Source organism: Lissotriton vulgaris, chromosome 8 (assembly GCF_964263255.1).
Source record: "Lissotriton vulgaris chromosome 8, aLisVul1.2, whole genome shotgun sequence".
NCBI classification, from domain to species: domain Eukaryota; kingdom Metazoa; phylum Chordata; class Amphibia; order Caudata; family Salamandridae; genus Lissotriton; species Lissotriton vulgaris.
In genome coordinates, this window is record NC_141696.1 from 1,019,073,486 (window position 1) to 1,019,084,183 (window position 10,698).

A 10,698-nucleotide genomic window follows, 5' to 3' on the forward strand; every position below is an offset into this window, starting at 1 on the left:
CTTGAGTAGGGCGCTGAGTTCGGCGTGTTTCCAGCTGTCAGGGAAGATGGTGGTGTCGAAGGATGTGTTGATGATGTCTCGCAGGTGGGGTGCGATGACAGCGTCGGCCTTGTTGAAGACGTGGTGAGGGCATGGGTCGGTCGGTGATCCGGAGTGGATGGAGTTCATTGTGCGGATGGTGTCTTCGGTGCTGATCGGGGTCCAGGCGTGGAGGGTGGTGGTGGGGGGTGGTTGTTCGGTCATGGTGTGCGTTGGTTGGTTGTTGAAGCTGTTGTGTATGTCCGCGATCTTGTTGTGGAAGTATGAAGCGAGGGAGTTGCAGAGGTCTTGCGATGGGGTGATGTCGTTGTTTCCTGCGCTGGGGTTGGAAAGCTCTTTCACGATGTTGAAGAGTTCCTTGCAGTTGTGTGCGTTGTTGTCCAACCTGTCCTTGAATGCTGTTTTCTTGGCAGCGCGGATCAGCTGGTGGTGTTTCCGGGTAGCAAGCTTGAAGGAGGTCCTGTTGTCCGGTGTCCGATCCCTTCTCCAGACTTTCTCGAGGGCTCGGCAGTTCTTCTTGGAGCTCTTGAGTACGTCGGTGAACCAAGGGGCCTTCCTGCTGCCGGGTCTGCTAGGCGGGGTCCTCAGTGGGGCGAGTTCGTCCGCGCAGTTGCTGATCCACTTCGTGAGGTTGTTGGCGGCCTGGCTGGGGTCCGCTGAGCTAGCAGGAGGGTGCTGGCTCAGGGAGGTGGTGAGCTGGTCTGCTGTGATCTTGTTCCAGCTTCTGCGGGCGGCCTGTTGTTGGTGGTGGTGGGTCGTCGTTCTCTTGAAGGTGAAGTGGACGCAGCTGTGGTCCGTCCATTGAAGCTCTGTGGCGTGGCTGAAGTCGATGTCTGTGCTGGAAGAGAAGACTGCGTCGAGTGTGTGTCCGGCGAGGTGGGTGGGGGTGGACACCAGTTGCTTGAGTCCCAGGTTGGCGAGGTTGTCGAGCAGGGTGCTGGTGTTGCGGTCGTTGTTGTTCTCCAGATGGAAGTTGAGGTCTCCCAGGAGGATGTAGTCAGCGGAGGGGAGGGCATGCAGGCTGACGAAGTCGGCGATGTCCTCGCTGAATTGTGTGCGTGGTCCAGGGGGTCGGTAGATCAGGGTGCCTCTGAGGGTGGTGTTCGGGTTGGTGTGGATCTGGAAATGCAGGTGTTCGGCGCTGGTCAGGGTGTTGTCGGTGCTGGTCGTGAGACGGATGGTGTTCCTGTGGATGATGGCGATGCCTGCTCCCATCTCGAGGTGACAAATGCAAAACAACAGTTGATGGACAGAATGCAGAACAATGTCATACATTCACCCCAGTCCAGCCCGAAGTGTCAAGCCATGTTTTTCATGGACCGGAATCAAGCATCCTAGGACCGGATTCTGGCTATCAGCCGTCTTCAGCCAGGATAGCTTGACTCCAGTGGTGTGGAGAGCATGGGACTCACGTCTGAGCATACCCATCCCACTCGGGGAGAGAAATGCAAAACAACAGTTGATGGACAGAATGCAGTACAATGTCATACATTCACCCCAGTACAGAGATCTGGGTCTAAATCCATCGTTTTTTTGCACTCCACACCACCCCAGTTCAGACATGGCCATATGCAAATCAGCCAGGATATCATACATAAAATATCGTCCTACAAAAATAATGTGAGCGAAATTTCAACTAACAAAATATTGTGAATGTAAATTGATTTAGATAGTGCAGGCTTACAAAAAGTCTGTAAATAAGTCAATTTAGTCACCGTTACAGATTTAGGCGTTGTTGCAACCTTTAAACAGATTACAGTTGCTAGTGATGCCATAGCAACATAGACATCTCACTAAATATTATTATTCAAAATTCTATTTGTATTTGTGGGAACAAAGGAATTTCGAAGTACTTTTACAAGACTTTCAATATGCAGAAGGAGACACACCTTTTAGACAATGTTTGCCTGTTGCTTTATTTCATTGAAGTGAAACATTTTACCAAAAGCTTTCTTTGAGTGGTAAAATTAATAAAATAACTTATAGTCAGCAAACAAGTCTGCTTAATGGAGCAGCAATATATACTTCACTAAAGTTAAAAACTCATTGATCCCAAGTTCCTCAGTGTGTTTATAACAACAGTTGCAGTGTTGAGGAATTGTAATATTATTGTCAAATTATGCCTGTAAAAAATACAGCTATAATGTTTTGTCAATTCATTTTGTTTTCCAATTCTAAGGATGCTCATTAGACTAGTACAATACTGGCATGATAACATTGGTGGCCCGCCGCCCTCAGATGCCCGCCCACCCCTATGGACCACGCACGCAACCTGGAAATCATCCTCGACTCCGAGCTCAAAATGGACTGCCAGATCAACTCCATCTTGTCCTCCTGCTTCCACACCCTCTGCCTCCTACGTAAGATCTTCAAATGGATCTCCCTCAATCTCAAAAGGCCATCACTCACGCCCTGGTCACCAGTAGACTCGACTACGGCAACGCACTCTACACCGGAATAAACAAAAACCTCACCCGCAAGCTACAAAACATCCAGGACGCCACTGCAAGACTGGTCCTCAACCTGCCAAGACACTGCCACATCTCCCAGCACCTGCACACACTCTACTTGCTCCCCATCTAGTCTAGAGTCACCTTCAAGATGCTCACCCATGCATACAATGTCCTACACGACACCCCACCAGCATACTTGAAATGCTGACTCAAATTCCACGCACCCCAAAGGACCCTACCATCAGCCCAGCTCTCCTACGACATCATCCCCCGCACCGGAAAGACCAGATCGGGAGGCTGCTCCTTCTCCTTCCTCGTGGCCGAGCCTTGAATGCCCTTCCGCTCCACCTCAGACAGACAACATCGCTCGCCATCTTTGCAAGAAACCTCAGAACCTGGCTCTTCATCAGACCCCCTCCTTGATGGACTTAAACCTGCACCCCCCACCCCCAGCGCCTTGAGACCCTTACGGGTGAGTAGTCACGCTTAACAAACGCCTGATTGATTGATTGATTGATTGATGTGTTAGTGGTTTTTATTTGTAATTTTTATGAATTCTTTAAAATAAAGTTTGTAATGTTAAGTGATTTAGAATGTTTAATTTAATTGTTAAATGATTTATTTCTTCGATTCATGGTTTATATAGGGCTTGAATGACCGGAGGCATCTTTGTGCTCCTTTCACTCAGGAGATTGATTTGCTATGTCTATACTGGAAAACTAGTTGCAAAAAGTTTTAATGCTCTCCTAACAGACAAAAGATTGAGACTGTCTCCTAATTTGAAGGGAAGAGAATTCCAGAGTTTAACTGTTCCTGAAAAAAGAGTCTGCCACCCCACTGGACTCTTTTGGTCTGGATGGAGAGTACAATCAATCAATCAATCAAGAAATTTGTATAGCGCGCTACTCACCCGGAGGGTCTCAAGGCGCTTGGGGGAAAAGGGGTCCACTACTGCTCGAACAGTGAGGTCTTGAGTTGCTTCCTGAAGGAGAGGTGGTCTTGGGTAAGACGGAAGTGGATGGGGAGGGAGTTCCAAGTCTTGGCTGCCAGGTAGGAGAAGGATCTTCCTCCCATGGTGGCTCTTCGAATGCGTGGAATGGCGGCGAGGGCGTGGCTGGTCGATCATAACTGGCGTGTGGGAGTGTAGAAGGTCAGGCGGTTGTTGAGGTACTTGAGGCCCAGGTCGTGGAGGGCCTTGTGTGCGTGGGTGAGGAGTCAGAACGTGATTCTCTTGCTGACGGGGAGCCAGTGCAGGTCTCTCAGGTGTCCAGAGATGTGGCTGTGCCAGGGGATGTCCAGGATGAGTCGTGCGGAGGCGTTCTGGATGCGTTGGAGTCTTTTTTGCAGTTTGGCTGTGGTTCCGGTGTAGAGGGTGTTTAGGTAGTCCAGTCGGCTGGTGAGGAGTGCCTGGGTGACCGTCTTCCTGGTTTCGGTGGGGATCCATCGGAAGATCTTTCGGAGCTTGCGTAGGATGTTGAAACACAATGATGAGACAGCGTTGAATTGTTTGGTCATCAAGAGGGAGGAGTCCAGGATGAAGCCCAGGTTGCGTGCGTGGTCCATTGGTTTGGGTGTGCTGCCCAGGGCAGGGGGCCGCCAGGAGTCGTCCCAGGCAGAGGGTGATGATCCAAGGATGAGGACTTCCGTCTTGTCTGAGTTCAGTTTCAGGCAGCTGTTCATCATACACTGGGCTACGTCTGTCATCCATTCATGCAGGTTGGTTCTGGCGGTGGCTGGGTCGTTGGTGAGAGAGAGGATCAGCTGGGTGTCATCGGCATAGGAGATGATGTTGAGGTTGTTTTGGCGTGCGATGGCTGCGAGGGTGCTCATGTAGATGTTGAAGTGGGTGGGGCTGAGTGATGATCCTTGTGGTACGCCGCAGATGACTTCGGTGGCCTTGGATCTGAACGGGGGGAGGTGTATTTTCTGGGTTCTTCCGGCGAGGAACAAGATGATCCACTCCAGTGCCTTCTCTTGGATTCCGATGTTGTTGAGGCGTTGTACTAGGGTGCGGTGGCAGACAGTATCAAACACTGCGGAGAGGTCCAGGAGGATGAGGGCCGCTGTTTCCCCGTTGTCGTGCAGGGCTCGGATGTCATCAGTGGCTGCGATGAGGGCGGTCTCGGTGCTGTGGTTGGCTCGGAAGCCGGACTGTGAGTGGTCGAGGGATCCGTTTGTCTTGAGGAAGGCGGCAAGCTGTCTGTTGGCGGTCTTCTCGATGACTTTGGCAGGAAACGGGAGGAGCGAGATGGGGCGGTAGTTCTTGAGGTTGGTGGGGTCTACTAATGGTTTCTTCAGGAGGGCGCTGAGTTTGGCATGCTTCCAGCTCTCCGGGAAAGTGGCGGTGTTAAAGGAGCAGTTGATGATGTCCCGGAGTTGGGGTGCGATGACGGAGTCGGCCTTGTTGAAGACGTGGTGGGGGCATGGGTCGGTTGGCGATCCGGAGTGGATGGTGTTCATCGTGTGGATGGTGTCTTCGGTGCTGAACGGGGTCCAGGCGTGGAGGGTGGTGGTGGGGGGAGTTGGTTTTGTGGTTGGGTGCGTGGTCTGTGTGGCAAAGCTGTTGTGTATGTCTGCGATCTTGCTCTGGAAGAACGAGGCGAGTGAGTCGCAGAGGTCTTGTGAGGGAGTGATGCTGTTGTTTCCGGCGCTGGGGTTGGAGAGCTCTTTGACGATGCTGAAGAGTTCCTTGCTGTTGTGTGCGTTGTTGTCTAGTCGATCCTTGAATGCTGTCTTCTTGGTGGTTTGGATGAGCGGGTGGTGTTTGCGGGTGGCGTGCTTGAGGGCGGTCATGTTTTCTGTAGTGGGGTTTTTTCGCCAGGCTTTCTCGAGGGTACGGCAGTTATTCCTGGAGTTCTTGAGGTCATTGTTGAACCAGGAGGTTTTCTTGCTGCCGGGCCTGCTGGGGTGGTTTTTCAGGGGTGCGAGGTCGTCAGCGCAGTTGGTGATCCACTGTGTTAGGTTGTTGGCTGCTTGGTTGGGGTCCGTTGATCTGGCGGGAGGGTTCTGGTTCAGTGATGTGGTGAGCTGGTCAGTGGTGATCTTGTTCCAGCTCCTGCGGGGAACCTGTTGCGGGTGGTGGTGAGTCGTGGTCCTTCTGAAGCTGAAGTGGACGCAGCTGTGGTCTGTCTAGTGGAGTCCGGTGGAGTGGCTTAAGGAGATTTACTTGCTGGAGGAGAAGACTGGGTCAAGCGTGTGTCCGGCGTAGTGGGTGGGGGTGTTCACAAGTTGCTTGAGTCCGAGGTAGGCGAGGTTGTCTAGCAGGGTGGTGGTGTTGTTATCGTTGTTGTTCTCCAGGTGGAAGTTGAGGTCCCCTAGGAGGATGTAGTCAGCGGAGGGGAGGTCGTGTGGGCTGATGAAGTCTGCGATGTCTTCGGTGAATTGTGTGCGGGGTCCTGGTGGTCTGTAGATGAGGGTGCCTCTGAGTGTGGTCTTGGGGTCAGTGTGTATCTGGAAGTGAAGATGTTCAGCAGCTGTGAGGATGTCGTCGGAGTTGGTCGTGATGCAGATGGTGTTCTTGTGGACGATGGCGATGCCTCCTCCTGTCTGGTTGACGCGGTCCCTCCGGGTGATCTTGTATCCATCCAGGATGGCGATGGCGATGTCCAGCACTGAGGAGGCGTTCATCCAAGTTACAGTGAGGAAGGCGACGTCAGGAGATGTGGTGTCGATCAGGTTCCATAGTTCCACGGCGTGTCTGTGGACGGAGCGGGTGTTGAGCAGGATGCACTTCAGGTGGTTGCTGCTAGTGCTTGGCTTGGCGGGTGTCGTGCAGGTCCGGATGCAGGAGAACTTGCAGGATTGGCAGGTGAAGGGTCCGTGGGTGCGTCCTGGGGTGGCTCGTTGGCAGCCGGGGATCCGGCCGGTGTTGAGTGCGTTGAGGGTGGTGGCGTCGTACGTCCGGTGGGTGAGATGGCCTCTGCAGGGGCCAGGGGGTCTTGCACTGGGCGCGGTCCAGGCACGGACGGGCGCAGACGGGCTTGCCTTTGGCACACCTTCGGTGCACAATCGGCGCACCCGTTGCGTGTGAACGCTGCGCGTATGTGCAGACTCTGCCATAAATGGAGAGTGGGGGGGCGGAGCGAGGGAGGAGCAGCTGGGAGGCGGGAGCGGGGTGGCGAGTGGGGAGGGGAACGGTGCGGTTTTGCTGGAGGGAATGGGGGTGGGGCTGCGGGGGAGCAGCGGCAGGGAGCTGGGAGCGGGGTGGAGCAGTGGGAGAGAAACGGCGGTGGAGGTATACAAAAGCAATCAGGGGCACAACAGAGGATGAGAGAAATACAATTACTGGCACAATACAATTACTGGAAAAATACAATTACTGGCACAATACAATTACTGGAAAAATACAATTACTGGCACAACGAGATCAGGGGCACAACAGTGAGGCAGATACAAACGGGCAGCGGCGGCAGCAAACGGATACCGGGCACACTAATGATGAGCCATGCGGCGGGTGAAGCGACCGGCTCTGACCAGGTCAGGTCAGGTCACAGCTTCCGGCCTCGCGGGCACCTCCTTATGTATCCAGTGGGAGGGGAGAAGCTGGGAGGTGGGAGCTGGGTGGCGAGTGGGGAGGGGAGCGGTGCCGTGATGCTGGAGGGAATGGGGGTGGGGGCGCGGGGGACTAGTCCTTTACCAACAACTGGAAACAGGCTGAAACTAACTCTATCCTGAAGAAACCCACCATGGATCTGACAGACCTTAGGAACTTCACGTCTATCTCCCTGCTCTCCTTCCCAGCGAAAGTCATTGAAAAAACTGTCAACAATCAACTAGCCGACTTCATAAAAATAAATGACATCCTGGGTATCTCTAAATCTAGATTCTGAAGCAATCAAATCACCAAGACCACTCTCCTCTCCGCCACTGATGACATCCTCTCCCTCCTCAACCAGGGAGAAACCCCGGCCCTCATCCTCCTGGACCTCTAAAGAGCATTCAACATCATCTCCCACCGCACCCTAACCACTAGACTCCATGACACCAGCATCCAAAATATGGCCCTCAACTGGATGCAATCCTTCCTCACATGCAGATCACAACATGTCAGACTTCCGCCATACCACTCAGAAGTGACAGAGACCAACTGTGGAGTGCCCCAGGGCTCCTCTCTCAGCCCCACCCTCTTTCATGTCTATATGTCCCCCCTCACAACTGATCCAGCGCAACTCCTAATCAGGTATCAATACTCAATAACATCACATACAACTGGCCCATGCACATTCGCCCAAATCCCTGATGCGCTGGGGGTCAAATTTTAATGACAATTTTTAGTTGTTTTCTTTATACAGGCTCATATCTGACCCTTCTAAAAACATAACTTGAACCTGCATATCAACTCCTTTTCCTCTGTTTGATGGACCATTAGTTGAAAAGTTGATGGTAATGAGCAGGCACCCATGTGCCTACAAGGAGGGGCACCCTTAGTAGCGCCACAGGACCAAGCATCCTCTGGGGCTGAGAAAAGGAAATGGTTGAGGAGGTGGTCGAGTGACGAAACTGGACTGGGGTGCGAGGAGGAAAGAAATGAAATCAAAATCTAGTATTAGGTTATTTAAGGCTACGCATTAACAGTCTTGTCTTCTTTGTCCTCTTGGACCCTGATGAAGCTGCTGGAGCATCGGCAATGGGAGCGGGAAGAGTGTAGCAAGAAGGGTTTGAGGGGGCCGTGGCATAGCGTTATATCACATCATGATCTCATACTATTATAATCTCGTATTATAGATTAACATTATCTCATAAACTCGTGGAGTTATATCATATCACAATCTCCTAGCATAATCATAATTCGATCCTGATTATGATAATAATAATCCACATTTGTAAAGCGGACAATCTCCCGTAAGGGTCTCTAGGCTCTGGGGGCCGTCGGGAAGATTAAGCAAGCTATTGCCCAGAGTCACATGGTGCTGGGCTAATCTGCCGCTGGTGCCGGGGATCGAACCATGATCCCCAGATTCCGGAGTCAGTCACCCTAGCCGTGGCGCCACACCTCTTATGAGGCATATCTTAGAGGTTGGGTAGAATCCGGAGGCCGCTGCTGTAGCGGGGGGCGCACCCAATGTGTAGGCAGGAAAAGTATAGGCGATATTTAATAGAGGTGTTCTGTAAGATAGTGTAAATATGGTATTATTGTTGAAGTTGAGTGGGGGGTGAGGCCAAGCCCATGTCCGGAGGCGTGTGGGTCACCTGGTACAGCGGTCAACTTGAACCAGGGGATCCGATTTTGTGCCTCGGCACTACATGGAAAACACTTTAATGCTTTTAGTGCATTCATTTTGCGGCCACAAGAGTGCAAAGCCATGATGTGCATTGAGAGTGCTCCTGCGGGCAAGGCGGTCGGCTTTGACCTGGGAGAACCAGGGTCAAGTTTTTGCAGTGCAGGAGAGCGGGCGTTTCTTTCATGGTAATGAGTGCATTGGCATTATAGCAGTGCATAAGCGGGGAAACGCCTGTGTAGGGAATGGGTTGTAGCTCAGAGGGTGAGGCGTCGATGTTGGTCCAGGGGACCCTGGGCTGCAGCCTCAGCAAAGGTGTGGGGGGAACAGGCAGTTGCTCGCTGGATGTCACACAACTGCCTCCAGCTGAACGCTGGCAAAACAGAGGTGTTGCTTTTGGGCAAAAACCCTGAATACTGGACTGATCACTGGTGGCCGTCCGCACTGGGCCCGACCCCCCCCCCCCCAAAACCGTGGTCAAAAACCTTGGTGTCTGGGTGGATGCATCCCTTACCTTCCAGACCCACACTAAGAAACTGGCTGCCACCTGTGTGGGCCTGTTGAGGAACCTTCATCCTATTCTTGGCTTTTTTGATCACCATACGCGTCAACTGATAGTCCAATCCACCATCCTGGCTCGACTGGACTACGCCAATGTCCTTTTCCTCGGCCTTAATAAAGCTGAGATGGCGCGACTTCAACGTATTCAAAACTCTGCCGCCAGGGCAGTTTTAGGCCTCCCTCGAACGTGTTCCGCAAGAAACACCATCCAGAAACTACACTGGCTACGCATGGAAGCCCGAGTCCAGTTTAAAGCCCTCACTACGGTCTTCAAAATTCTCAAGACTGACTGTCCTGGTCTCTTGCGTCCACTCCTAGAGCCCTACACCCCTCAGCGGGCCCTACGCTCCCTGGGTCAAAACTTGGTTGTTACCCCACGTATAAGGCTAAGCAGAATGGGCGGTCGCTCTTTCAGAGTCCTGGGGGCAAGGCTCTGGAACTCCCTTCCATTTCACATTCGCTCCATAACTGATCTGCTCGCCTTTCGCAAAGCGATAAAAACATTCCTTTTCTCCCCATCCTAATCTCTTTTGCCCTCTCTGTTCCACCTTCCCCTTTTTGGTTTTGTTATAGTTTAGCGCCGGGACGCCTCGTTGCTGGGGCAGCTGTTCGCGCTCAATAAAACGTTATAACATAACATAACATAACATAACAGGAGGCATCAATTCATGATCATCAGTGAGATTGATCTTTACCTGTTACTTCTCGGGAGAAACAGCAAATGATAGGAGAGGGATGAGTTCATGATTATTCTCTCGAAAGTTAAGGGGCTTAACAACCGCCTTTTGTTCTTTAGTCTGATGCGCACGGTAGATCATAGGCGATGGCATTGTTTAAAGTGCACAACAATCCTATTTATCTTCCTCAAATCTTTAACTATTCTGTATTTTCCACTGGGCTTTTTAATTCCAATGATAGGCGAATTACAAGGACTGCCTAACATTTCTTTCAGGATTCTGTGCTCAGTCATTTGGTCAATCACAGGAGTGACTCCTGCAATTAATTCCAGACTCATTTTGTACTGAGGGGTGTTTGGATATATCGCACCCTCTTTCACTGTAATCTGAATAGGATCTACTTTTGTCATTAGACCAATCTCCTTTCCTGTAAAACCACATGCATCTGATCTTACTGCACTTTTCAACTCTTTGGGCAAATTTCTTTCTGTGAGAAGCAAAAGCAACTCATCCACTTCTGTCCCTTCCTTCGCTAACATCATAGTAAATGCGACATACTCATCAGGTGTCTGAAATGCAATACCTTCTGGCGTACAATTGATGGTACAATTCATTTTGCATATTAAATCTCTTCCCAAGGGATACACTGGACTTGAGTTACATACCTCGAAACGATGCATGTCTCTGAAACTCCCAATATAAACTTCTATTAGATTGGTAACAGGTGTTTTAGTATGCCTATTCGAGACT

At 51.5% G+C, this 10,698-nt stretch overlaps 1 non-coding gene across 1 annotated transcript; it reads left to right on the top strand.

The window, feature by feature from the left end:
* The first annotated feature begins 9,943 nt into the window (after positions 1-9,943).
* Positions 9,944-10,073, top strand: LOC147698248 (U8 small nucleolar RNA). Its single transcript, XR_015299557.1, has one exon. It is a non-coding gene; the product is annotated as a U8 small nucleolar RNA (small nucleolar RNA).
* The last annotated feature ends 625 nt before the right edge of the window (positions 10,074-10,698 follow it).